The 25,400-nt window shown below is 43.4% G+C and overlaps 1 protein-coding gene across 11 annotated transcripts in view; it reads right to left on the bottom strand.

Annotated features, from left to right (window-relative positions):
* LOC143038104 (facilitated trehalose transporter Tret1-like) overlaps positions 1-1,104 on the bottom strand; it is a 36,397-nt gene extending 35,293 nt beyond the window's left edge. Inside the window, exon 1 of one of the 11 annotated variants that reach the window (XM_076207078.1) lies at positions 960-1,104. The gene's annotated coding sequence lies outside the window, so the exon portion shown is untranslated. Of the gene's footprint in view, positions 1-23; positions 124-959 lie in introns of those variants that run through there. The other 10 variants (XM_076207088.1, XM_076207082.1, XM_076207083.1 and 7 more) reach the window with 10 other exon arrangements.
* Positions 1,105-25,400: the final 24,296 nt, after the last annotated feature.

Raw genomic sequence — 25,400 nt, 5'->3', positions numbered from 1 at the left:
TATTACAATATTGATCAATAAACCTTTGAATAACAAATCAACAACAAATCACTTTGCTAACACCGACTAACAGAAACAATATGCAGACACCGAAGTTGATCACAAGACACTGACAAATTCGTTGAGACAGTGTTATCTATGCCAATATCTTATCTTCATTACTCAACTTTCTAATGATCACTCGGGATTCCGATAAAAGATCATAACATTATTTTTCTTCATGTACAAAATTGACCTGCCTTTTTCTCCATCTATATTATTCACCATGGTCTTGGATCACGCGTTGGAATTGTGATCGACAGGTACAGCCTCTCGGATGACAGGTCAGAGCTCATATATGGCCCGATCTATGGGTAATACACACCCAACTCCTTGCTCACCAGAGTTGGAGTTCCCGCACAAAATGTACTACTGTTTTTGTTTTTGTTTTCCTGAGCGGGTGTGTATGCATGTATGTGTGTATGTATGGATGTACACTACGTATGTATGTATGTATTTCCTTAATCATATTTACCTACAACAATGCGTCTCCACTTCACTTGAAATGGGTGTACACTCAAAGAACTACCAGCCCCACCCATGTCCGATGGTGAGGATGACCCTATATCTGTTAACCCCGATCGCTGTGCGTCGTCCCAGTCAACACCCGGGGATGATTTCAACTGCTTCAACAAGCGAGGACTACACTTCGTGCACTTGAATGCCAGAAGCCTTCTACCTAAGATAGACGAGTTCCCCAGACTCTAAGCTTTCATTTCATACCAAGCTGAATGATGTGGAAGGATTTTCCATTAAGTAATTAGAGCTTCAATAGAGCTCACTTTATCTTCATTAAATATTCACTATGCCTTATATATACAAGGGAGGAACATAATACCCTGAGGAATTACACACTAATGTAAGGCGCATTTATACTTATATTCATTAAACACATATTTGAAGAAAAAAAAATCACCTACTCTATAAAGTGATGCAACACTCTCTTAACCCCGATCGCTGTGCCTCGCCCCAGTCAACACCCGGGGATGATTTCAACTGCTTCAACAAGCGAGGCCTACACTTCGTGCACTTGAATGCCAGAAACCTTCTAAGATAGACAAGTTCCGTCTACTAGCGCGGCGCACCAGGGCAGCAATCATCGGTGCCACCGAAACCTGGCTAGACAGTACCAAGATCTATATAGACCTTGGACAGGACCATCTCCGACTCAGAATTTGCGATACCGGGTTAGTGTTGTGCTTAATGATAGAAACAGGATCGGAGGAGGGGTATGTACTTTCATTTGCAATGATATAGCATTCAACCCCCGTACAGACCTTATGAATAACAAGGGCCTCGAAGCTGTGTGGATAGAAGTATTCAAATACTGTTACCTAAATCGCATCCCATCTTATGTGGGGTCTGTTAGAGACCACCGAAACAGATGTCTTTCAATCGGGTCAATATGCATGGCCAAGAAATTATTATCCCAAGTGATTTTGATACGAATCTGGCAAGTAAAAACAATAACCTTGTTAAGGCAATGAGGGAATTGCTAAAATATCATGGCCACAACTGATTGACGAGCCTACTAGAATAACAGGCACAGCCAGGTCCATCATATATCTTATCCTGGTATCCGATTGTAATAAGATAACGCAGGTTGGTGCTCGTGATTATGGTCTCAGTGACCACAAGGTCATGTATTGTACTAGGAAAGCTAGGAAGACGATTTACAATAAGCACAATACAGTGAAGCTTCGTTCCATGAAGCATTACTCACGGGAACATTTTGTAGATGAACTGGGTAGGACAGACTGGTCACCAATACTAATTTTAAGTATACATTTCTTACTATCATTGAGAGGGTAGCGCCTCTCAGAGATACGAATAAAACAGAGGACGCAACCATGGATGACAAACGAAATAATGGGTTTGATTAGAGATATAGACAGATTTATTACAAGATTTAGGAAAATTAGAAAACAGGAGGACTACAATGGCTATCTACACTACAGGAATCAGGTGGAATATTGGAAGGAAAAAACCAAAGCTGATTATTGTACTAACATGATGAACAAGAACAAACACGATCCAAAGAAGCTTTGGCAAAGTCTGAAGACCCTAGAAGTTCACACTAACCCTAGTAACAAAGCAGACGGGATAGGACTCATGATAAACGACGAGCTTAACTCTGATAGGAACACCATAGCTAACCACTTCAACTCCTTTTTCACAACCATAGCCACTAAACTAGTAAAATCCCTCCAAACGGGTTCTGGGAAGTTTGGGCTGGGGCACGTTTAGGAGTACTATAAAGATAAGTCCACAAAGTGTTTCCAGCTACATAAGACCACTCAAGAAGTGTTTAGATTACTGACTAACATAAGTACCAATAAGGCTACAGGGTTAGACGATATTCCTGCGAGATCTGTTAAGGATGGAGCCACAATTATAACTCCTCCAATAATTCACACAATAAAATTGTCTATCAGTTCAGGATTTATCCCAAGCGACATGAAAATGGCTCGGCTAACACCTCTTTAAAAAAAAAAAAAAAAAAAAAAAAAAAAAAAAAAAAAACTGAGACAGGAAACTACAGGCCTGTTTCAATTCTAGGTATTATTTCCAAAGTTTTGCAACGTATCGTATACAATCAGTTAGATACCTGCCTCAGGGAACTGTGTGTGCATAATTTGGGAGTTTTAAGCTCCCACGGGCTTTGGTTTTGAGCACGTTTGGTGGGTGATTGGACTTATGAGTGTGTGTGGGCCCAACCACACACACTCATACATTCACAGTATATGAAATACGTATGCACATCTCGGCGAATGCACCCTTCCCAATGTGAACTGTATTCGGTGTTAGGAATGAGTAGCAATGTTGTTATAAATCTAAGAAAAAAGGGGGGTGATTCAATGTATGAGTGGTCGTGGTTTGGCCACGCCCACCCATACATTTACCGGATGTGCATGCCTATGTGAAATACACATGCACAGTTCGGTGAATTCACCCTTCCTGACATGAATGGAGTACAAGTGCAATGACATAAAATAATTAAAGGGGAGGCTGACACTCCACCAGCCGACGCAGTTCATAATCCCTTAGGTGGCGGCATAGGCGACGCACAAGACCCTCAGATGTTATCGGAGGCCCTCTCCTCAGAAAAGCAGTTGCGGGGCAATGCTGGAGGTAGTGCTTCAGGGTGGCTTCAGGGTGGCTACAATGGTGGCATTTCTTTCTTCAGGTGTCGGATCTCTCTTAATTTCCCAGAAACAACGGTCCTCCAGTCGCAGACGGAAAAGCAGAGTTTCCACTTTTCTAGGTGTGGAGCGAGGAAGTATAAGGGGCTCATAGGCTGTGACTGCCCTGTACCACCTCGCCCTCTCTGACACCTCTGCCTCCAGTCTGTGCTGAAGGAACCGTTGTACCTGATTAAGAGCCCTGGTGTGTATGCGCAACTGATTTCTGCTGAGAGGGACGACAACATCGACTTCGGGTCTTTGGCGCGCCGATGCTACTGCGGCGTCGGCTAGCTCGTTACCTGGGACACCTACGTGGCTTGGCACCCAGTTGAGCGTAACACTCCTGCCTTGCTGATGCAGCTTCAGCAGAAGTGCTAGGATGGAGGTCAGTAGGCGTACATTGTCGCTGGGCTGTGTCGATTCTAAGCTGCCTAGCAGAGACTGTGAATCCGTGTGGATCACCACAGGACCGGCTCGAGATATTAGAGCATGCTCTAACGCTCCTTGGACCGCTATGGCCTCAGCTTGGAGAGTGGACGCATGATCAGATACTCTCCTGCCGAAGGTCAAACCATCCGTCACGAAGGCAGCTCCCGCACTACGGGGCCTGTCGGGGTCTACGGAGCCATCCGTATAATAGACCGCCATTCCAGGTCCCGACAGTGCCCGGACGCCTTGTAGGGCCTGCGCACGTACTCTTTCCTGGTCACATAACTTCTTCTTACTGGGAAGCTCTGTGACAACGAAGGTTGCAGGTATCGACAGCCATGGTGGTGGGGACTTGAACTCTGGGTGTGGAGAGTCCCTACCCTTCTCAAGGAGAGTGCTGGTGAGCCTGAAGGAGTCCAGGATCCCAGCCGCCTGTGACAGTCAGTGTAAGAGGCCGGTAGTTGTACGAATGGAAATGAGCCAGCCTGCTCGCCTGTTGTTTTGAAAACATGAGGTGACGCTATGTCTATGTAAACACACCGACGGTGGTGACTGTTTTATAATCGATGATGTAATCAAACTCTGTAAGCGCAGGTTAGCTTCGTTTGACTAATGCTGAGGTAAACAATTTTGCTAGTAGCATTGGAATGGCTTTCCGGATTGGTGCAAGGTGGAGAAGGAGGAAAAAACTATTGGTGCATGAATTCAAAGTCACGCCCATAAGGAGTGACATTTATTTGAGAAGTCACCGGAGATTGGTTTAGAAAAATTAGTGACGTCAGACGAAGGTAGCTTAGCGTAGGATACGGGATCTCGTCAGAGGGTGTGGAGAGAGGATCGAGAGAGGATCAGGAGACGATGTAGAGACGAGAGAAAGAGATCCCGAGTGTAAGCAGAAGGTGAAATTACAGTGAAAGAAGAAAGAAAATTCACCACCCTTTTATTAACCCAAAGGACGAGAGAACTAGGCACGGGGCCTAGAAAATAGTGAGACTACAGGAAAAAGAAGGCAAGGGGTCTTGAGACGAGTGATATTACAAGTCAATTATAAGTGTAAACATCGAGAACCGACAGTGGTGACAAGGGGTGGTGAAAGTGGTGGCAGCGGTGGGATGAACTGAGTGTTAAACACCTCCGAAGAGAAGTGGCGCAAGAAGTCTACGGGAACAAGACAACCAAAATCAAGAGTGTATTACGACTACGAGAGAAATCTACAACTTCAAGTAACTGCTACGTTGGGAACAAGCATTCTTCAAGATTCTTCAAGGTGATCATCATCTACAAGGCGGTCTTCAAGGCAGAGTGTGTGATGGAGGAGGAACAACGTCGTTGACGAATGACAAGACCGTAGAAGGACGTCAAACCAGACATTGACATCACGAAGCGACATCGCAAGCAGCCAGGCTAAAGCAAGGTATTAGTAATAAGTATGAGTACCCCTCAGAATTCTAACGTGTTGAGACACGAAATTCACACATCAAATACAAATATTCCAAAATTAACAGGAGAGTCTAACACATATGGTGTAAACAAGTTCCTGAACCTCATTGACACTCTTATAGTTAGTAAAAACATTACAAATGAAAATCGTAAGATTGAGATTCTCAAGGAGAATATAGATCCAGAGCATGGAAGGGCGAGGTTTGTCATTAACTTCCAGCAAATGGAAGCAATTAATCAATATGATAATTACAAAACAGCCTTTCTTAAACATTTCATGTCCAAATGTGATCAGGATCCTATTAGATCATTGGTAAAAATGATTAAGGAAGTTAGGACAAGTGAAATTGACACAGAGTACTTAGCTAGATTAGATAGATGGTCAAAAGACATGAATTCTATCTTGAAAGATTCAGACTGGATAGAAAGATCTAGTGAGAAGATGAAAATCTCACAGGTAATCAAATTGATTACATTTAGCTTATTGGCAAAGAATTCTGATGACTTAACAGCAGAAAGGTTGTACAAAGATTTAAAATCAAATATCTGTTTAGGAGAAGTAGATTATCTTCTTCAAGGATACAGTGAGACCAGAACAATAAACCCATATGTAATGCCTATAAATCAACATAGCCAATATAGGAACTCTAGAGAGTTTAAGAAAACAGAAGTAGGACATAGGCGGCATGCTAGAAGTCCATCTAGGGATAGGGATACCAGAATCCTATGTTTTAATTGTAATGCATGGGGACACAAGGCACAAGAATGTTTTTATGGGATTATTTGCAGAAATTGCAAATACGAAGGTCACAATGAGTATCAATGTAGGAACCCTCCATTCTGTATTTACCATAATATAATCGGACACAGAACTCATGAATGCCGGAATTTTCGGGTACCCCCAGGGCTAAGAGGAAAACCCCCAGACACAGAATAAACCATTTCAGACCTCCCCATATATATACCGATAGGCGGTATTGTGTTAAATATGGGAATGCAAGGGAGATGAAAGAAACTGACAAACTGATAATTACTGTTGGTAAAACTTCTGTAGGACCTCTCATTGCGGGTAAAGTGTTCAATAAGCCTATTCAAATTTTCATTGATACAGGGTCTGTAGTTAATGTAATTACTAGTAAAGTTTTAAACCAGTTGAACCCAGGAGTGAAAATGTTGGAACCAATCCGTTACACATTGCAAGGTGTAACTGGAAATCAGTTAAAAACATTAGGTAAGATTGAGCTAGAAGTTGCCTTGTATACAAATGAACAATTGTACATCCCAGTGATAGTGGTAGAAGAGTCTGTTTTTCCAGGAGATTTATTGATAGGATTTGCAACTATGAGAAAAGAAAACATGGTAATTTGTCCTGCTGACTTAGGAATTTTAGTGAAGTCACAGTTAATCCCATTCTTAAATCAACCAGACTTAAGACCAGTGACAGGAATCAATGAATCCTTAGATAACATTTCTATCCTAGATAGCGAGGCCGAGCGGTCCAACCCTACAGAAAGTAAAACAATTTGTGAACCCAACTCAGAAGTTCAGGAAATCCCAGAGATTACTAAATTATCAACCACAGATGCCTTGAGAATTGCAGATTGTGGATTAACAAGGTCGACATTGTTACATCCCATGTCAATTAATAAGGTTAAAGTGTGTTTGAAAGGAATCAATGTAGACTCTGAAGTAATTACAGTCCCAGAATCAGTTAAACTTAAAGGATTGAAGTGGGACTCAGGGATTTATAAGACAAATAAGAACAGAGTAGAAGTATTAGTAATTAATACTATGAATAAAGAGATAGTTTTAAAGAAAGGTACACAAATAGGATGTATTCAGGTGTGTACTAAACCTATTAAGATTTTAAATGAGAATAGTGAGGAGATAGAATTACCAACTTCATCAATTTGTTCAGTACAAGAAGGCATAGACTTAAGAAATAGATATAAAGAATTATTACAATCAACTAATTGCCCTGAGTTGGATGAAGCTTTATTTGCTTTGCTTATGAAACATAAAAAAGTAATTGCTTTGCCGGGGGACGCCTTAGGCAAAACAACTGTTTTAAAACATCACATTAAGTTAAAACCAGGAACACAACCTATCTACATACCAGCTTACAGAGTTCCTCACTCTAAATTAGCTGTAGTAGATAAACTCATCACTGAAATGTTATCACAGGATATTATTGAACATAGTAAAAGTGAGTGAAATTTTCCGTTGATCTTAGTACCAAAGTCTGATGGGACTATGCGACCAGTTATTGATTACAGGGAACTGAATAAGCACACCATTCGTGACAGGTTACCATTACCCATTATCGGTGACATTTTGAGAAGTTTGGGAACTGAGAATAGATATTTTAGTACTATAGATATCAAATCAGCTTTTTGGCAAATAGAATTGCATGAAGATTCAAGAGAGTTCACAGCATTTTCTACTACAACAGGACATTATGAGTTCAAGAGAATGCCATTTGGGTTATGTAATAGTCCATTAACTTACATGAGATTAATGAATACTATTCTAGATGGATTGTTAGGAAACACTGCCAGTGTATTTCTAGATGACATTTTAATAGTTTCTCAGACTGCAGTGGAGCACTTTAAGAAATTAGATTTGATATTCTCAAGACTAGGAGAAGCTGGGTTAAAAGTAAAACTTGAAAAATGTAAGTTCTTGCAAGACAGTGTCATTTACTTAGGACATAAGATAGACAGACACGGGCTGAGTACAGTAAATTCAAAGGTTGACGCTGTCAAGAATTTTCCAGTTCCGACCAATGTAGACAAGGTTAGGAGCTTTTTGGGATTAACAGGATATTATAGAAAATTCATTCAAAGTTATGCTGACATTGCTAATCCACTAAGTTCTTTGTTGAGAAAGGACTCAAAGTTCATATGGGGACCTGCGCAACAGCAAGCTTTTGACAAGTTGAAAGATAAACTCACGAGTTCACCTATTTTAATTTTTCCCGACTATGAAAAAGAATTTATTCTTTGTACTGATGCGTCTGACATAGGGTTAGGAGGCATACTAATGCAAGAGAGAAATGGAACTTTGAAACCCATAGCTTACACATCCAGACTTTGTAATAGTGCGGAGAGAAACTATTCTATAACTGAAAGAGAAACTTTAGCAGTAATCTATTCTTTAGAAAGTTTTAGGGATATGATACTAGGGTATCCCATCAGAGTTTGGACTGATCACACAGCTATTCAGAACTTATTTAAGCATAAGAATCTTAGAGGCAGACTTGCTAGATGGTTTGCGATACTTCAGTGCTATGAAGTTCAATTTAATTATATTCCGGGTAGAAGGAATGTAGCAGATCCACTTTCTAGAAACATTAGTCAACCAATGACTGGGACTGGGTTGATTAATTTTGTTTGTAGTATAGAAGAATTAGTAACTTTAGATGAAGAAATGCTAATAAGAGAACAGAGAGATGATGAGACATGTGATTCAATAATCAAGCATTTGATGAACCCAAGAGGAGATCCTCCAAAGCTACCAAAGGGGTATAAGATAGAGGAATTTCATTTGATTAATGGAATTTTGTATAGGAAAACATTTGTAAATGGGAAAGATATTTCTAGAGGTCAAGTAAATCAGTTGGTTATACCACAAACTCTGGTAAATGAGATATTGAAGTTACTTCATGATAGTGATTGTAGTTCACATCCTGGAAAGGATAAAACTTATAGACAGGCACAACTTAAGTACTTTTGGCTAGGTATGAAGAAAACTATATATGATTATATAGAAAAGTGTGTAAAATGTGTAAAGGTGAAGGGAAATACACCAAAACCTGCTCCTATACTCACCTATCCCATTCCACAGAAACCTTGGGAAAGAGTTCACATGGATACATTGGAATTACCATTATCCGAGAACGGCTTTAAATACCTATTTGTTGCTATTGATTATTTTTCAAGATTTTGTATATTACAACCCATAATCAATAAGAAAGCTGAAACTATTGCTTCCGTAATCTATGATCAGATAATCTGTAATTTTACTACACCTAACATCCTAGTTTCAGATAATGGGACTGAATTTAATAACAAAATCTTGGAAAATCTATGTAATGTGTTCCACATCAAGAAAGTCAATATACTCGTTAACCATCCCCAAAGTAATGGAGTAGTAGAAAGGTTAAACAAAAAGATAATTATATGTCTTAGAACCCTAATAAGTCCTTATAGTGTAACTTGGGATACTTGGATTCCTTGTGTTAAGTGTACCCTGAACAATCAAATTAATGTAGCAACTGGTGATACACCTCATTTTATAATTTTTGGGGAGGACAAAACTCTGCCATATGAAATGTTGACTGCAGAGCAAAAACCCATATATAATATGGATGATTATATATCCAATAGGATAAATACTCTTCAAAGTATTCACCAAAGAGTTAGGAAACATATGCAGGTGTATTCACAAGAGATGAGGGAACAACAACACAAAATAGCTCATAAACTAGAACTGAAAATTGGGTAATTGATTCTGCAGGTGGAAACAAGTTTAAACTTAAACATTTAGAATCAAGAGAAGAATTGATAGGACATTTAGATGACATAAGGAAAATTAGCTTGCAGATCTATGAAGATGATTATAGTAATACTTTGTGCATAAATATTAATAACCCTGGAGAATATGGAGAATATTATAATGATATTTTTCAAGAGTTGAATATTAATCTTGATGTATTTTACAGATAGTATTGACCATTTGTATGTATTTGGGATGGGAGACCTAAACAACTAGAACTTGGTGTCAAGCAGATACATGGAAACCTAAAACCTAGGATCTGCTGTGGTCAGACATGGAACCTTAAGGACTTAAGGACCTCTCATCTGAGTACACACATGAGTATTGTGACCATTTTAAAGTAATAAGACTGTCTTTGAAAATGAAGTGTGTTGGAAATAATATTGAACAAGAAGAGACACTCGAACTTTAGATTAGTGTGTTTTGCAAATTAATTGCTATTGAAAAGATGATAAACCATTCAAATTCTAAAGTTAATGCTCATAGTGAATTTTATAATCAATTACATCCTTTCTGTAGACAATCTAAGAGAAAGCATGATCTCTTTTGCGTTCCGAGAGGCTTCACATGAACTCTCTGGTTAGGAATATGTCTGTTATGAACAATTGTCATTACCAACGAATTTTGGTAGACCAGATCCCTCATTGTAACATACAAGGATCTCATTACCTGTTTTTCCCTAACAAGACAAAGGTATCAATAAATTGTCCCGGGTTGAGTCCTAAATTGGATTTGGTTGAAGGTCTTGTCTCTATTCAAGATAACTGCGAATTGCATGCAGACACTATTTCCACCATTTCTAATACCCTTAATACAATGCATTTAACCGATGACACCTACATTTCAACCTTCAACTTCACATTGCCTGAAAACTTTCCTCCCTTGAAAATTAAGAGAAGACCATTGTCAAGATCTCCCTCAAATGATTTACATATGCTACCAATCCTTATCATACCCTTACTTTCAGTGTTAGTGGCAGCACTGATTGCCTTTGTTGTATTCCGGAGATTGGCTCTGTCAAAGCAAATCAACCATGTAACCGCTTAATTCAATGCCTTATATATATTGAGATGCATGTTATTCACATTTATAGGTATTATGTTTATGTATTATTCCCAATTTATTGCATGAATGATGTATTCTGGAGGGTAGATTAACAATTACGCAAGGGTAGATTAGCTTATTCTAGAAATATATTAGCAAGCCCTGTAAGAGGGAAATAAGAAATTGGTCGGGACGACCAAGGGTAGCTGCCGAGCCCTGTAAGAGGCCGGTAGTTGTACGAATGGAAATGAGCCAGCCTGCTCGCCTGTTGTTTTGAAAACATGAGGTGACGCTATGTCTATGTAAACACCGACGGTGGTGACTGTTTTATAATCGATGATGTAATCAAACTCTGTAAGCGCAGGTTAGCTTCGTTTGACTAATGCTGAGGTAAACAATTTTGCTAGTAGCATTGGAATGGCTTTCCGGATTGGTGCAAGGTGGAGAAGGAGGAAAAAAACTATTGGTGCATGAATTCAAAGTCACGCCCATAAGGAGTGACATTTATTTGAGAAGTCACCGGAGATTGGTTTAGAAAAATTAGTGATGTCAGACGAAGGTAGCTTAGCGTAGGATACGGGATCTCGTCAGAGGGTGTGGAGAGAGGATCGAGAGAGGATCAGGAGACGATGTAGAGACGAGAGAAAGAGATCCCGAGTGTAAGCAGAAGGTGAAATTACAGTGAAAGAAGAAAGAAAATTCACCACCCTTTTATTAACCCAAAGGACGAGAGAACTAGGCACGGGGCCTAGAAAATAGTGAGACTACAGGAAAAAGAAGGCAAGGGGCCTTGAGACGAGTGATATTACAAGTCAATTATAAGTGTAAACATCGAGAACCGACAGTGGTGACAAGGGGTGGTGAAAGTCAGGTATCGGAGTGGATAAGAGTATCCACCCGTCCCAGAGCTGTCACAAGGCTCTGACTCAGCTCAGTTATCCTGGGGCTCTGGACTATATTGGCAAGAAAGTCGACCTCTAGTCTTCTGACCCGTGATGTTAATGAAAGCAATGAAGCCTCCATTCGGAGGTTAACGATCTTAGTCCAAGGTTGAGCTCCTAGGATAATCCTTGCTGCGGCATTTTGGCAAGGCTCTAGGTCTTCAAGCTTGGCAGTCGCCACATTTATGAGAGCTGGGGCAGCGTAGTCCACCAAACTACGGACTGCGTGCACATAGAATGTGCGAAGGACCCGATGCGTGGCACCAAGTGCCTTCCCCGTCATTGCTCTCATAACTGTGGTTCTTGCCTTCAGTCACTCCTTGAGATAGGTTAGTTCTTTCTGAAAGGTGAGCCTCTCATCAATCCAGACCCCCAGGTACTGATACTGGTGAACCCAGTCCAGCCTAAGGTCCTGGATGGTGAGGTGCTTCCCTTCTTTCCAGAGTCTCAATGCCATGGCCTTCAATTTTGTAGGGGAGATCTTTAACCCTATCCTGCAACATTCCGTTGCCACAATGCTTAAACAGCGTTGAGCCCTGTTGAAGCACTGCCGTTTCCCAGTAATTATGAGCGCAATGTCATCTGCATAGCAGATGACCTTGCACCCATGTGGTAGAGGTAGTTCCAGAGTGGGGCTGAGGAACCCCCCCCCCCTGTGGAATGCCATTCTCCAGCATTCTGGCCTCTGATATATGACCCTGAAAGCGTACTTTCGCAGACCGGTGACTGAGATAGTCATCAATCCAAGAAAGCAGCTTGCCTTTTACACCCTTGCGAGCAAGGGTGTCTAATATCACAAGTGGACTGGCCAGCTCAAACGCCTTTTCCAAATCCAAAAAGACCACGATGGACGGTGTGCCACTGACAGCATTGAGGAGTGTTGCTTTACTGTTTGCTGTGCCAGTGCCCTTGTAGTAAGCATGTATATGCTCATGCATTGGGCCCAGTTTCCACAGCAGCCTGTTCAGCACCATCCTCTCCGCTGTCTTCCCCATGCAGCTTGTCTACTATATGCCATGCAATCTGGTTTTAGATCGAATTACTCAACAGATACCAGCTTAATATACCTTTACGACCTGATAAAACAGGAATACGACAGAGGTAACTACACGGGTTTAGTTTTGTTGGATCTACAAAAGGCATTTGACACAGTGGACCATGGTATTTTATTTTAAAAAAATTCAGACATTAGGAGTGGCGAATATTGGCTGGTTCAAGTCCTACCTCACAGGTCGCAAACAATATGTATAGGTAAATGGACCGTTTCTGTTCCTGGTCTATATTAACGACATACCAGGTGCGGTGAACTGTAATTTACTGCTCTATGCAGACGACTCTACACTAATTGTCTCAGGTAGGGACCCATTTGAAGTAGAGGAGGCCCTGAGTGTTGAACTCTCATCAGTCAAGGACTGGCTCACAGATAACAAACTATCTTTACACCTTGGTAAAACGGAAAGTATTGTCTTCTCATCAAAACCCAACCTCAGGAAACACCGCGATGTACAGGTCAGATGTAGGGATAATGTCTTGGAGCCAAAACAAGAGGTAATTTATCTTGGAATAAACTTAGATCAGTCCCTCTCAGGGAATGCCTTAACGGATAAGATTTGATCCAAATGTTCACATAAAGTAAAAATTTTGTACAGAAAAGCCAGAAATTTTCATATGGAAACAAAGAAGCTTCGGGTCCCAGACTTGATACACCATCACTTTGATTACCCTTGTAACTCTTGGTACAGTAGTCTGAGCAGAAAAAAAAAAGTCTCGACTACAGGTTGCACAAAATAAGATCATCAGATTCATGCTAAATTTACCTCAACGTAGACATATTGGTATAGAAGAATTTAGCAAAGTAGGAATGTTACCTGTATAATATCGTGTCCAGCAGCTGAAACTAAATCATGTTTACAATGTCGTTCATAATTCTGCTCCTTTATATGTGAGCTGTAATTTTACGTTATCTGCTGAGGACCGAACCCGGAACAGTCAAGGATCTTTTATTGTAACTCATGCAGGTTCGTTCACCAAAAACAGCTTTCACTTCCAAGGTACTATGAAACTCACTACCTATGTCCATTAAGCAGTCAAATAGCAAGGTTATTTTCAAGAAAAAAGTCAAGGACCACTATATGTCTCAGCTATGGAACGAGAACAGCCTTGATTTTATGTACTACTAGCCTAGTGAGGGGTACCAGACTCCATGAGTAATACCATTCAAATCTGCGTTCACTCATAACTGTTCTGACCTCCCCTTTTGTCCTCCAGAGGTTTAGCTCAGTATAACAATGTTTGATGTTCAAAACTGGTTTCCACCTTTGTTTTGCTTGTCATAGTATGGTATATGTCTCAGGCATGGTCCGAGAACATTTATGACCTCCTTATGATCTGATAATAATACAAGCCTAGTGAATCAGGGCACCAGGCACAAGGTAATTGAACCTTTCCCTCGATCTCCTTGTTGTTTTACTCATACGAGTACTGGTTCCCTGTACCCTACTTCTGGTGCTTCAGGTTATAATGTACTAGTTCCTAGTGCTCATACTAATGTGTAATTGCCCACTCTTTCCTGAGGTACATGTAAATTTTGGAATCAATTAATAGGTAACCCTAGCTGCCTTGTAGATTTCAACATGTTGATATTGTTGATGGCCTGCTACCTTCTATTCCATGGTACTTGATATTTACTCTTACTCTGGGATGGACCCCCCTTTATTGTCCTACACTTGCTGTAGAATAATGTAGTATATCATTAATGGTACTGCACTGATCTGGTACTCACTCATACTGTTTTGGTACCTTTTAGGGGGGAGGGGGGATTTAGGAGGGAGGCGACAATTCTAGTCTGGACATGCCGCCCACAAGGCCGACAAAATAATTATAATAAAAAAAGATCAAAGGAGCCCTGAATATTTTACCGTAATATACGAATTTTGTGTTAGAATTAACAGAATATGAAATATTTTCCCCTTATTCTTTCTGCAATAGAGACATTAGATACAATTCTTAAAATATGTTTATTTTTTTTATTTTTATTTTTTTTTCTTTTCTTTTCTTTTCTTTTCAGTGAAATGTCACCCCCACGGGCTTTGTTTGAGAGCTTTGCCCCGGGGCGGCACTTGGGCATGTAAGGGCTCTGAGAGAGAGAGAGAGAGAGAGAGAGAGAGAGAGAGAGAGAGAGAAAAGAGGGTGGGGGGAATAAGGGGAGACACTTGGACGTCGTAGAGGTCATGGGAAACTGCCAGGTAAATTTTAACTAATTTAATATCAACATTAAACATTAATAAATACAACTGGGATAAACCTGAGCTGTTGAACAAGGAGAAGTATGTGTGTTTTATATGGGAATAGAATTCCCACGGGCTTTTGTTGATAGCCCGTTTGGAGGGTGATTCAATGTATGAGTGTGTGTGGCTTTGGCCACGCCCACTCATACATTCACTAGATGTGCATACCTATGTGATATACGTATGCACATCCCGGTGAATGCACCCTTCCTGACATGAACGGTGTGTGCAATTAATAAAATGTGTAACATATTGAATATAAAATTTAAAGGGGGGCTGACACTCCACCAGCCGACGCAGTTCGTATTGACTTAAGTGGCTGCATAGGCGGCGCACAAGACCCTCAGATGTTGTCGGAGGCCCTCTCCTCAGAAAAGCAGTTGCGGGGCAATGCTTGAGGTAGTGTTCTAGGGTGGCTTCTGGGTGGCTGCAGTGATGGCATCTTCTTTCTCCTACTGTATGGTTATTCTTGATTTGCCAGTAACAACGGTCCTCCAGCCGCAGACGGAAGAGCAGAGTTTCCACTTTTCTAGGTGTGGAGCGAGGAAGTATAAGGGGTTCGTAGTCTGTGACTGCCCTGTACCACCTCGCCCTTTCTGATACCTCTGCCTCCAGTCTGTGCTGAAGGAACCGTTGTACCTGGTTAAGAGCCCTGGTGCGTATGCGCAACTGTTTTCTGCTGAGAGGGACGACAACATCGACTTCGGGTCTTTGGCGCGCCGATGCTACTGCGGCGTCGGCTAGCTCATTTCCTGGGACGCCCACATGGCTTGGCACCCAGTTGAGCGTAACACTCCTGCCTTGCTGATGCAGCTTCAGCAGAAGTGCTAGGATGGAGGTCAGTAGGCGTACATTGTCGCTGGGCTGTGTCGATTCTAAGCTGCCTAGCAGAGACTGTGAATCTGTGTGGATCACCACAGGACCAGCCTGAGATATTAGAGCATGCTCTAACGCTCCTTGGACCGCTATGGCCTCAGCTTGGAGAGTGGACGCATGATCAGATACTCTCCTGCCGAAGGTCAAACCATCCGTCACGAAGGCAGCCCCCGCACCACGGGGCCTGTCGGGGTCTACGGAGCCATCCGTATGATAGACCGCCATTCCAGGTTCCGACAGTGCGCGGATGCCTTGTAGGGCCTGCGCTCGTACTCTTTCCTGATCACATAACTTCTTCTTACTGGGAAGCTTTGTGAAAACGAAGGTTGCAGGTATCGACAGCCATGGTGGTGGGGACTTGAACTCTGGGTGGGGAGAGTCCCTATCCTTCTCAAGGAGAGCACTGGTGAGCCTGAAGAAGTCCAGGAGTCCAGCCGCCTGAGATAGCCAGGTACCGGAGTGGATAAGATTATCCACCCGTCCCAGAGCTATCACAAGGCTCTGACTCAGCTCATTTATCTTGGGGCTCTGGACTATCTTGGCAAGAAAGTCGACCTCCAGCCTTCTGACCCGTGATGTTAATGAAGGCAGTGAAGCCTCCATCTGGAGGTTAACAATCTTGGTCCAAGGTTGAGCTCCTAGGATAATCCTTGCTGCGGCATTTTGGCAAGGCTCTAGGTCTTCAAGCTTGGCAGTCGCCACATTTATGAGAGCTGGGGCAGCGTAGTCCACCAAACTGCGAACTGCTTGCACATAGAATGTGCGAGGGACCTGATACGTGGCACCAAGTGCCTTCCCCGTCATTGCTCTCATAACTGTGGTTCTCACCTTCAGCCTCTCCTTGAGATAGGCTAGTTCCTTCTGAAAGGGGAGCCTCCCATCAATCCAGACCCCCAGGTACTGAAACTGGTGAACCCAGTCCAGCCTAAGGTCCTGGATGGTGAGGTGCTCCCCCTCTTTCCAGAGTCCTAGTGCCATGGCCTTCAATTTTGTAGGGGAGATCTTTAACCCTATCCTGCAACATTCTGTCTCCACAGTGCTTAAGCAGCGCTGGGCCCTGCTGAAGCACCACCGTTTCCCAGTAATTATGAGCGCAATGTCATCTGCATAGCAGATAACCTTGCACCTATTGGGTAGAGGTAGTTCCAGAATGCTGGAGACGAGCACATTGAACAGAGTGGGGCTGAGGACCCCCCCCCCCCCAGTGGAGTGCCATTCTCCAGCATTCTGGCCTCTGATATGTGACCCTGAAAGCGTACTTTCGCAGACCGGTGACTGAGATAGTCAGCAATCCAAGAAAGCAGCTTGCCTTTTACACCCTTGCGAGCAAGGGTGTCTAATATCACAAGTGGACTGGCCAGCTCAAACGTCTTTTCCAAATCTAAAAAGACCACGATGGACGGTGTCCCACTGACAGCATTGAGGAGTGTTGCTATACTGTTTGCTGTGCCAGTGCCCTTGCAGTAAGCATGTATATGCTCATGCATTGGGCCCAGTTTCCCCAGCAGCCTGTTTAGCACCATCCTCTCCGCTGTCTTCCCCATACAGCTTGTCAGGCTGATGGGGCGATAGGCACCAGGTTCCTTTGGCTTTGGAATTGGCGTTATGATTGCCGTCTTCCAGGCTGTTGGTAGCGTGCCAGTCCTCCAAGACGCGTTTATCACCCTTAGAAGCGCCTCGTCACCCGCTGGCCCAAGATGGGTCAGCATGGAATAGGTAACGAGGTCCTCTCCAGGTACCGTGTCTGAGCTGGTCCTGTGTGTGACCCGTAGCTCCTAAAGCGTAAAGCTAGTGTCCCCAACACCAACTCGCCTCACTCCTTGGAGGTCCTGCAGTGTCTCTTGAACACACTGCGGAAGTGAGGTGCTGCTGGAACGAGAGGCAAACTCCTGCACCAGCCGCTGCGCCTCAGCATCAAGGGCATGATGAGTCCGTCGCGGTTGAGTCCTGCCAGTTGCTCTACGGAGCTTGGACCACAGCTCTGCTACGGAGGCGTGAGCGTTAAAGCCCTCACACCATTCAAGAAAATTTGCTCTTCTGGCATCTGCAGCCGTGACATGTGCGTCACGAACTGTAGCGCGCAAGTTGGCCAAATTGGTCTGAGTTCGGCGCCTTTGGAAAACACGCCTAAGCAAGTTGACCCGATGGTTGGCCTCTCTCACCTCGGGGGTATAGTACCAACTGTTCTTATGTTCCCTGGTGGACTGGCAAGTCTTTGGGATGGCTCTGTTGGCAGCCACCTGAAGGGCTGCAGAAAAGTCAGCTCCTAACGTTTCCACGTCCTGTGGTGGAACGTAGGAAGCTGCCCATTCTTCAACAGACCTCTCAAAGACCGGCCAGTTTGCCAGAGCAGTCATCCACCTGGGAACAGGTAATACAGCTGGTATGGGTGGTGCACCACGTATGTGCACAGAGACACCGAAGTGATTACTAGTGACACTAGGATGCACCTCCCAGGTTACCCTAGGGAGGAGAGTGGCCGTCGCCAAGGTCAGATCAAGTTGTCCACCTTGCAAGTGCGTCGGATTACCATCATTCAACAACGCAATGTCAGGGCATTCATCTAATACGTAATTTAAGTGGCGCCCAGCGACATTGGGCCCTTGGGGCGACATCAAGATATTATGATGGGCGTTGAAGTCCCCTCCTATGATGAGGAGCCTGTCCGCAGCAAGAGCACACACTTCTCCAAGGCCCAGTTCCGCACTATGGCCCCTGTATATGCTATAGATGGTGTACGTTTCGTGGGCTCGATGGAGTCGAACCGCAAGAACTTCTACACCATCTCCACATGATACAGGGCCCATGATTCCACTACAGGGGATGGAGGATTTGACTAAGATCATGCACCCCCTAGTAGTGGGTATGCGAGGGAGAGAGAAGATGCGATATCCCTGAAATCGCACCTCGTCACTCACCAATGTCTCTTGGAGAAATATGACATCATAGTCATACTCTTGCGCAAGCGCAAGGAGATACGAGCTTTTACTGCGGAACCCGTTTATGTTCCACTGTAGCAACCGTAATTGACTATTAAACAGGGCGACTTTCTTCCCTGTCGAGTTCCATTACGTCCTCATCTTGTCCTCCCCGGTCAGAATACAAGATGAGTTGCGCCTTCGTAACAGTGGGAACATTTTCCTCCTCATCAGAAGAGGAGTCTTCAAGCCGCAGGATACATTGACGCTGTTGGGGCTTGGCAGAAGGCACTTTCCTCGTCTTTGGTGTTGTGGGCGCCTTGCCAATCGTAAAAGTGGGTGTGGCGGGTTTGGGGGAAGTAGAGGGGGAGGAGGAGGAGGCAGAGGCAGAGGAGGAGGCGGGGGAGGACGCAGGGGAAGAGGCGGGGGAGGAGGCGGGAGATGAGGAGGTAGAGGGGGAGGGAGTCCTCTCCTTTCGCTTAGGGTTTCTCTTCTCTTTTAGAAGCTTGAGCACATTCTTGACGGCCATATCCACCATGACAAGCATCTTCTCTGGATCGCTTCCCCCTAGGGTAGTTGTGACTGCAGAGAAAACACCAGTCACAATCAGATCGATATCATCCTCCCTTAGGGGGATGACATCAGACGGATACTGAGGTGGAGGGGGCTGCCGTTCCTGTGTTCGTGAGGTTGGTACTGGGGGCGTGGGCGTGGGCTTGGGGGTAGGCGTGGGTTTGGGCGTAGGCTTAGGCGTAGGTTTGGGCGTGGGGGCTTTTTTGGTAGCTGGCTGTGTTCGGGTGTGTGTGTGTGTATCTGTTTTGAGTGCAGGAAAGTGCTCTTGATTGTTCAGATCAGGAGCACTAGGTGTAGGTGTCTGTGGTACGGTGGGAGAGTGCTTCCTGCTGCCCCATACAAATGTACCTGGGGGGCAGGTATGAAGTCCTGTCGCTTCTCTGTCCTCTCCTTACAGGCAATGGCCTGAGCTTTACGAGCTGAACAAGAAGTATTCCAGGCGTGGTGCTTCTTGCTACAATTGGGGCATTTGGCAACAGTCTCAGTGCCGGCCTTAAACTTGTTAAGACAAGTCTCGGTAGCATGAGACATGCTGCAAATGCCACATTTGGGTTGCTTAGAAGTGCACCGCGCCTGGTGATGACCATAACGTTGACACTTGAAGCAACGGAGAGGATCAGGGATGTACGTTCGTACATCATAGCTGCCATACATCCCCAGGTCAATTCGATTAAACGGTTCGCCTTTAATGGTGATCAAGACCTGGCGTGTGGGCGTCTTATCCCAGCGGCGCATTCTCGTGGCCCGAATTACCTGAGCATGGTCCTCGATGGCCTCAGTCATGTAGGAGGTCGGGTAATTGTGTACCACGAGTCTGTGCCGCTTATCCTCGGGAGTCTCTCCAGGGTCAGAGGCTTTCCATCCAATGATGTGATTGCCTCCAGCTCCTCAACAAGTTGGTAGCTGTCGGTAACAGTAGCAAGTTACCATCGCCAAGGGGCCTGAGGGATACAAGTTTGCCGTGGAGGGGGCCTTTCTCCAAAGCTCTTACCACCTCAAAAGCTGTATCGTACCCTGCCGAGGGTACGACCTTGAACGTGGGAAGCTTGCCACCCTTGTTATGAGAAGGGGCCATCACCACGGCAGCTTCATCATCAGATGGAGGCTCCGATCCTGGAGCGCAGTGCCTTCTTTTCGTTACTCCAGTCATGGTATCAGTATCCGCCATGGCGGTAATGATAACACTAAGTGCTGTCTCGGTACAGTTATGAGCGAGAAAAAAAAAACCACGTAAATCTAAGGGGGAGGGGGGCGGGCGCTTACGAGCGCGTTGGCACAATGTCGCTTAACGCACGAAACCTGTCTATCTTGTAACAATTATCGAATACGAGGCCCGAGTGCGCCTAGACGCGCGAGACCGGGCTTATCTTGATGAAGGCAATTTTAAAGAACAGCACGGGCTATGCCAATCGTGCAGGGAGACTTATGTGGGACATAATCCTGCCAAAGCGAGATTCCACGAGAAGGGGGAATTAGCTCGGGTAGCAATACTTTCGATGAAATCAGTATGGTTTGGCACGTCAAACAGAGGTAGTGACTAGGGTGAGTGACGGCTCAAAAGGCGTATCTGAAGTGGCGAGTCGATCCACCGTGGGTTTTCTCTCTTCCAGAATTATCTAATCTCTGACAAGGAGAGGGTAGGAAGAAATAATGCTAATAACCTTCTAAGACCTGTTGAATTAGGATACTATATAACCGAAATAACTACAAGGTTATCGCTAGACAAAATTAAACCTCTTTTGACTATCTTACATTCGTATTTCCTTTTGGCTTGCTTAATGAGCTTTCTTGCTCTATCCATGACCTTTTTGTACCTCGACTAGTCCTCATAGCGGTCCGTCTCCTGAAATTGTTTCCACCAGCAAAATAAATTTTTACTTGTCTTCAATATATCTCTATTCCATCACAGTTTTTTTCCTTTTCTTTTTCCCACACTTCATTTTAGGTACATAGAACTTTACTACTCTACAAACTATTCGACAAATAAAATCCACATTTCTGAAACTTCCCTATCTTTGAACTTCTCGTTCCATTGTATTTTTGCAAATTCTTTTCTCATATCCTTGTACTTAGCATTCCTATAATCAAAATATTGTTCTTTCCAAATTACTTTTCCCCCGTCAGTGGAAATATCAACACTCACTACATTACGATCACTTAACCCCAGGGGCCCCGTTAATTGTACACAATTTACCAGTGTTGGGTCTGTGCTCATCTCCAAATCTAGAATATCTCCCACTCTTGTTGGTTGTTTCACATGCTGAATAAGAATTTTGTCCATCACTAAATTTAGGAAGGCTTCGCGTTATCCTTCTACTTGTAACAAGTCCCATTTGATGGAACTATGATTGAAGTCCCCGCATATAATTACTTGGTCAAATCTCTCACAAGCCTCTTCTATCTTGCTATGTAGATTTTTCTTATCTTCTGTGGCTGACGTACTATGATAGCATGCACCCAACACGCTATCCCATTTCCCGATTTAATTTTACACCACACTGTTTCCGTAACATCATTCATTAAATTCTTCAAAGCACTTACTCTCATTTAATTTTTGAAGTATGCCATACAGCCACCTCCTTTCCTGTTCATTCCGTCCTTCTTTATCATATCATATCCCTATAGACTGATTTCTGCACGAGATATATCACTTTTTGCCTATGACTTTGTTATCAATATCACATCGGGATCCTCTTCGTATAGGATACCATTTCTTCTAACTCCAACATTTTGTTCACAATACTTCTAGCATTCAGAAGTTAGCAACCCATTGTATTTTCTACACAGTGGGGGATCTAAGACCAGCCCCCAAGCCATTTCATGCATTTTTGGTTTAAAATTTGGCACACTTATAGAGTAACCCTAGGTAAACATTTTGAGATATGGAGGCAAGCTGTCAAAGTCCTCTGGTGACCACAGCAGGAACTAACATTTTGCCATGTGGTGTACGTCACAGAAAGTACTTAAAATGGTCTTAAATATTTTATCTTTTAAGTTAGGAATATGAAACTTGGAAGATTTCTAAGGTATTAATGAGAACTATCTCTTGATAATAACAAATGGAATCAACACAAGTGATGTTTCTTTTATTTCTTTTTAGGTTCTACGGTGTTGGACTAAATATAATTGTAAATTGAGCATTGAGTGTAGCCCAAGCCGCATTAGGAGCAGTCATCAGTGGAAAATCCCAAGACCGGGTAGGGGAAGCAGAAGAACCAAAGTAAAGCTCAACTCTCTCAACGGCCCCCACTACCGATCAATGAGCTGGAGTGCATAACCAGTGCAAATCCATTAAAAGCCATACACTTTATGTTGATACTGTTGTGCACTGAGTTACTGGAGTGCAAATCCATTAAAAATCGTACACCTTAAGTTGATAGTGTTGTGCATTGAATTACTCAAACGATGAACCAGTCCCCTGCACTTCTGGTCAAACAGAACCATTATTGTGGACTGAAAGAAGTATTTTCTATGCCAAGCAGTGACAAGTGAGCCTGTACAATGTTCTACTTCTTCAAAAAGGAAAGATAAAGGTGCTGGGTACAAGTATATAACTAAAAATATAAAGAAGTTCCATGAAATGAACTAGCTTCCTTTCTCAGTAATTATTGAGCAGTTAGATGAAGGCCATGGCATGGAAGAAACCCTCTTTATACATAATGCTGTAGTGCATAAATCTTGTCAAGCCAAGATTAACACCAGGATGCTTGAAAGAGCAGTCAAGCGCAAGTGTGAAACAGAAGATACAGCAAGTCCAGTCAAAACTAGGTGACAGTTTGTGTCAACTGATGACTGAGTCAGTATGCTTCTTCTATGATGAGAAGGATGGGTCATCTGGCCTGCACAGGGCTTCAGTCTATGAGCTGGATTATAAGGTCCGTCGAATTGCCACTGACTTCCACGACACAAAGGTCTTGTCAAAACTAGCTGCAGGAGATATGGTGGCTATAGAGGCACAATATCACACTCGGTGCTTGGCAAAATTCTACAAACATGCCAAACAGTACTAAAGAAATCAAGATAATGATCTAAATGAGTTAAGCGCTCTGCATGGCATTATATTTGCTAAACTGTGTTCAAACTGTGTTCAAACTGCAAGCTCTTAAAAAGCTCTACTCGGATAGAATTGAAGAATTAGGTGCTGAGAATTTGCAGTTGCACCCAACACGGTTTAAGGGACACATTCTTACTGCAATACCTGATTTGCAAGCGCAAAATAAAGGCGAAGAAGTGCTTTAAAACATGCATGTGACGTTAACTACGATACAGAGGGCATTTTGTTAGCAAAGGGTGCTAATATTATACGCAGAGATATTTTCAAGATCAAGCAAATATTTAATGGTCAATTTATAGAGAACTGTCAACAGAAATCCGTTCTAGCAAGACTGACTTCACTGATAAGCATGATATTGAATGGTTCAAATATCAAAGATCAGTTAGGCTAGGAAGGCATCGATTCACAGCATCTCTAACAATCTCTCAGTTGGTTGCTTTCAACACAGTGAAGTCTAGGTCTCTATCTGCTCTCGTTAAGGGGTATGTCCGCCACAACAGAGATCGTGAAACCCCAGCTTCAATCTATCTTGCATTAAAAGTGCATGGTGAAACCAGAAAGCGTGAGCTGGTGGACACATTTCAAACTATGGGTCTTTGTATTTCATACCCAAGATTGCTCTCTTGGTGTCTAAGTTACTCCCACCCATTTCATCTCCAACGCACTCCGCTCCCATCCACTCCCTTCCCTCATTCTTATCTTGGCACCTCCTGGATGACGGGTCATCCCTGCCTCTTGCCCACTGCTCTGGGTCAAAAGCAGTGTCGCAAGACACAGCACTTCCACAGCAAGCCCGCTCCATTAAATTGGCGACCCTCCCTCTCCATCCCCTCATGCGGAAAAGGAGAAAATGGGGAGAAATCCCTTCGGGCTGCATCAAATTATTTCTCACACATATTCCCTCACCCCCCTCACCCACTCACTCCCCCTCATGCATCATATCATCATCCATACACAACCATTCTCCATTCAAACCCATCTTCTGTCCTCTCCCGTCCTTCCTCAATAGACATTCCCCTTTTTCCCAATGCCCCTTTTACTCCATCCATCCATCCCATCCTAGATTGCCACTTCATGTTCACTCCATCCACCTCTGCCTTCCATACCTCTTTTACTAATCTTTCTTCACTCGTTCTTTCCATGTGTCCAAACCATCCACATATTATTTCATCAACCCTATCTCCCAGCTCCTTTTCCACCCCTGTTCTCCTCCTCACCTCCTCATTTATCACTCTATCCAACCTAGTAACCCCTATCATACTTCTCAGGAACCTCATCTCAAACACACTCAAACTCCTCCTCTCTTCCTATTTTATGTTTCTGCCCCATACAGTGCTGTCGGCACAATCACTCCTTCATACAATCTCTTCTAAGCATCCATTCCCAAATGTCTATTTCTAATTACACTTTTTAATCCACCAAGTCATTTACTCACTTCTCTCAATCTACATTCTACCTCCACCTCCACTCCTCCCTTTCCCGCCACATTCGCACCCAAGTATCTAAAACTATCCACTTCCTCCAGTCTCTCTCCCTTAGTGTTCCCAGTCTACTGCCACTCTCTCCCCTTGTACATCTCATCACCTTACTTTTACCCATATTTATCTTCAACTTCCTTCTTTTGCACACTTTCCCAAACTCTGTCACTAATTTCCTCAATCCCTCCTCTGATCCCGCTACAAGCGCAGTGTTGTCAGCAAACAACAACTAGCTTATCTCCCACTTTTCTCCATTTTCTTTAACCATCTCCAATCCCTGACCACTACCTCTCGCACCACCCCAACCTCATATAAATTGAACAGCCAGGGCGACATAACAAATCCCTGATGAAGTCCCATCTTTACCTCAAACTACTCTCTCCATTTCTAATTCTAACACAAACTCTACTACTCTCGTAAAAAATCTAGGCTGCTCTTAAAAAGCTTTTCTCCTATCCCATATATCTGCAATACCCCCCATAGTGCCTTACTGTCTACCCTGTCTATCTAAGCCTTCTCTAAATCCATAAAAGCCCAAAACACATCCTTACCTTTTCCTAAAGCTTTCTCACATATTTG

The sequence above is a fragment of the Oratosquilla oratoria genome, chromosome 23, assembly GCF_046742065.1.
Source record: "Oratosquilla oratoria isolate Oo_2021 chromosome 23, ASM4674206v1, whole genome shotgun sequence".
In the NCBI taxonomy this organism is placed as follows: Eukaryota; Metazoa; Arthropoda; class Malacostraca; order Stomatopoda; family Squillidae; genus Oratosquilla; species Oratosquilla oratoria.
This window is presented reverse-complemented; position numbering and strand designations above follow the sequence as displayed.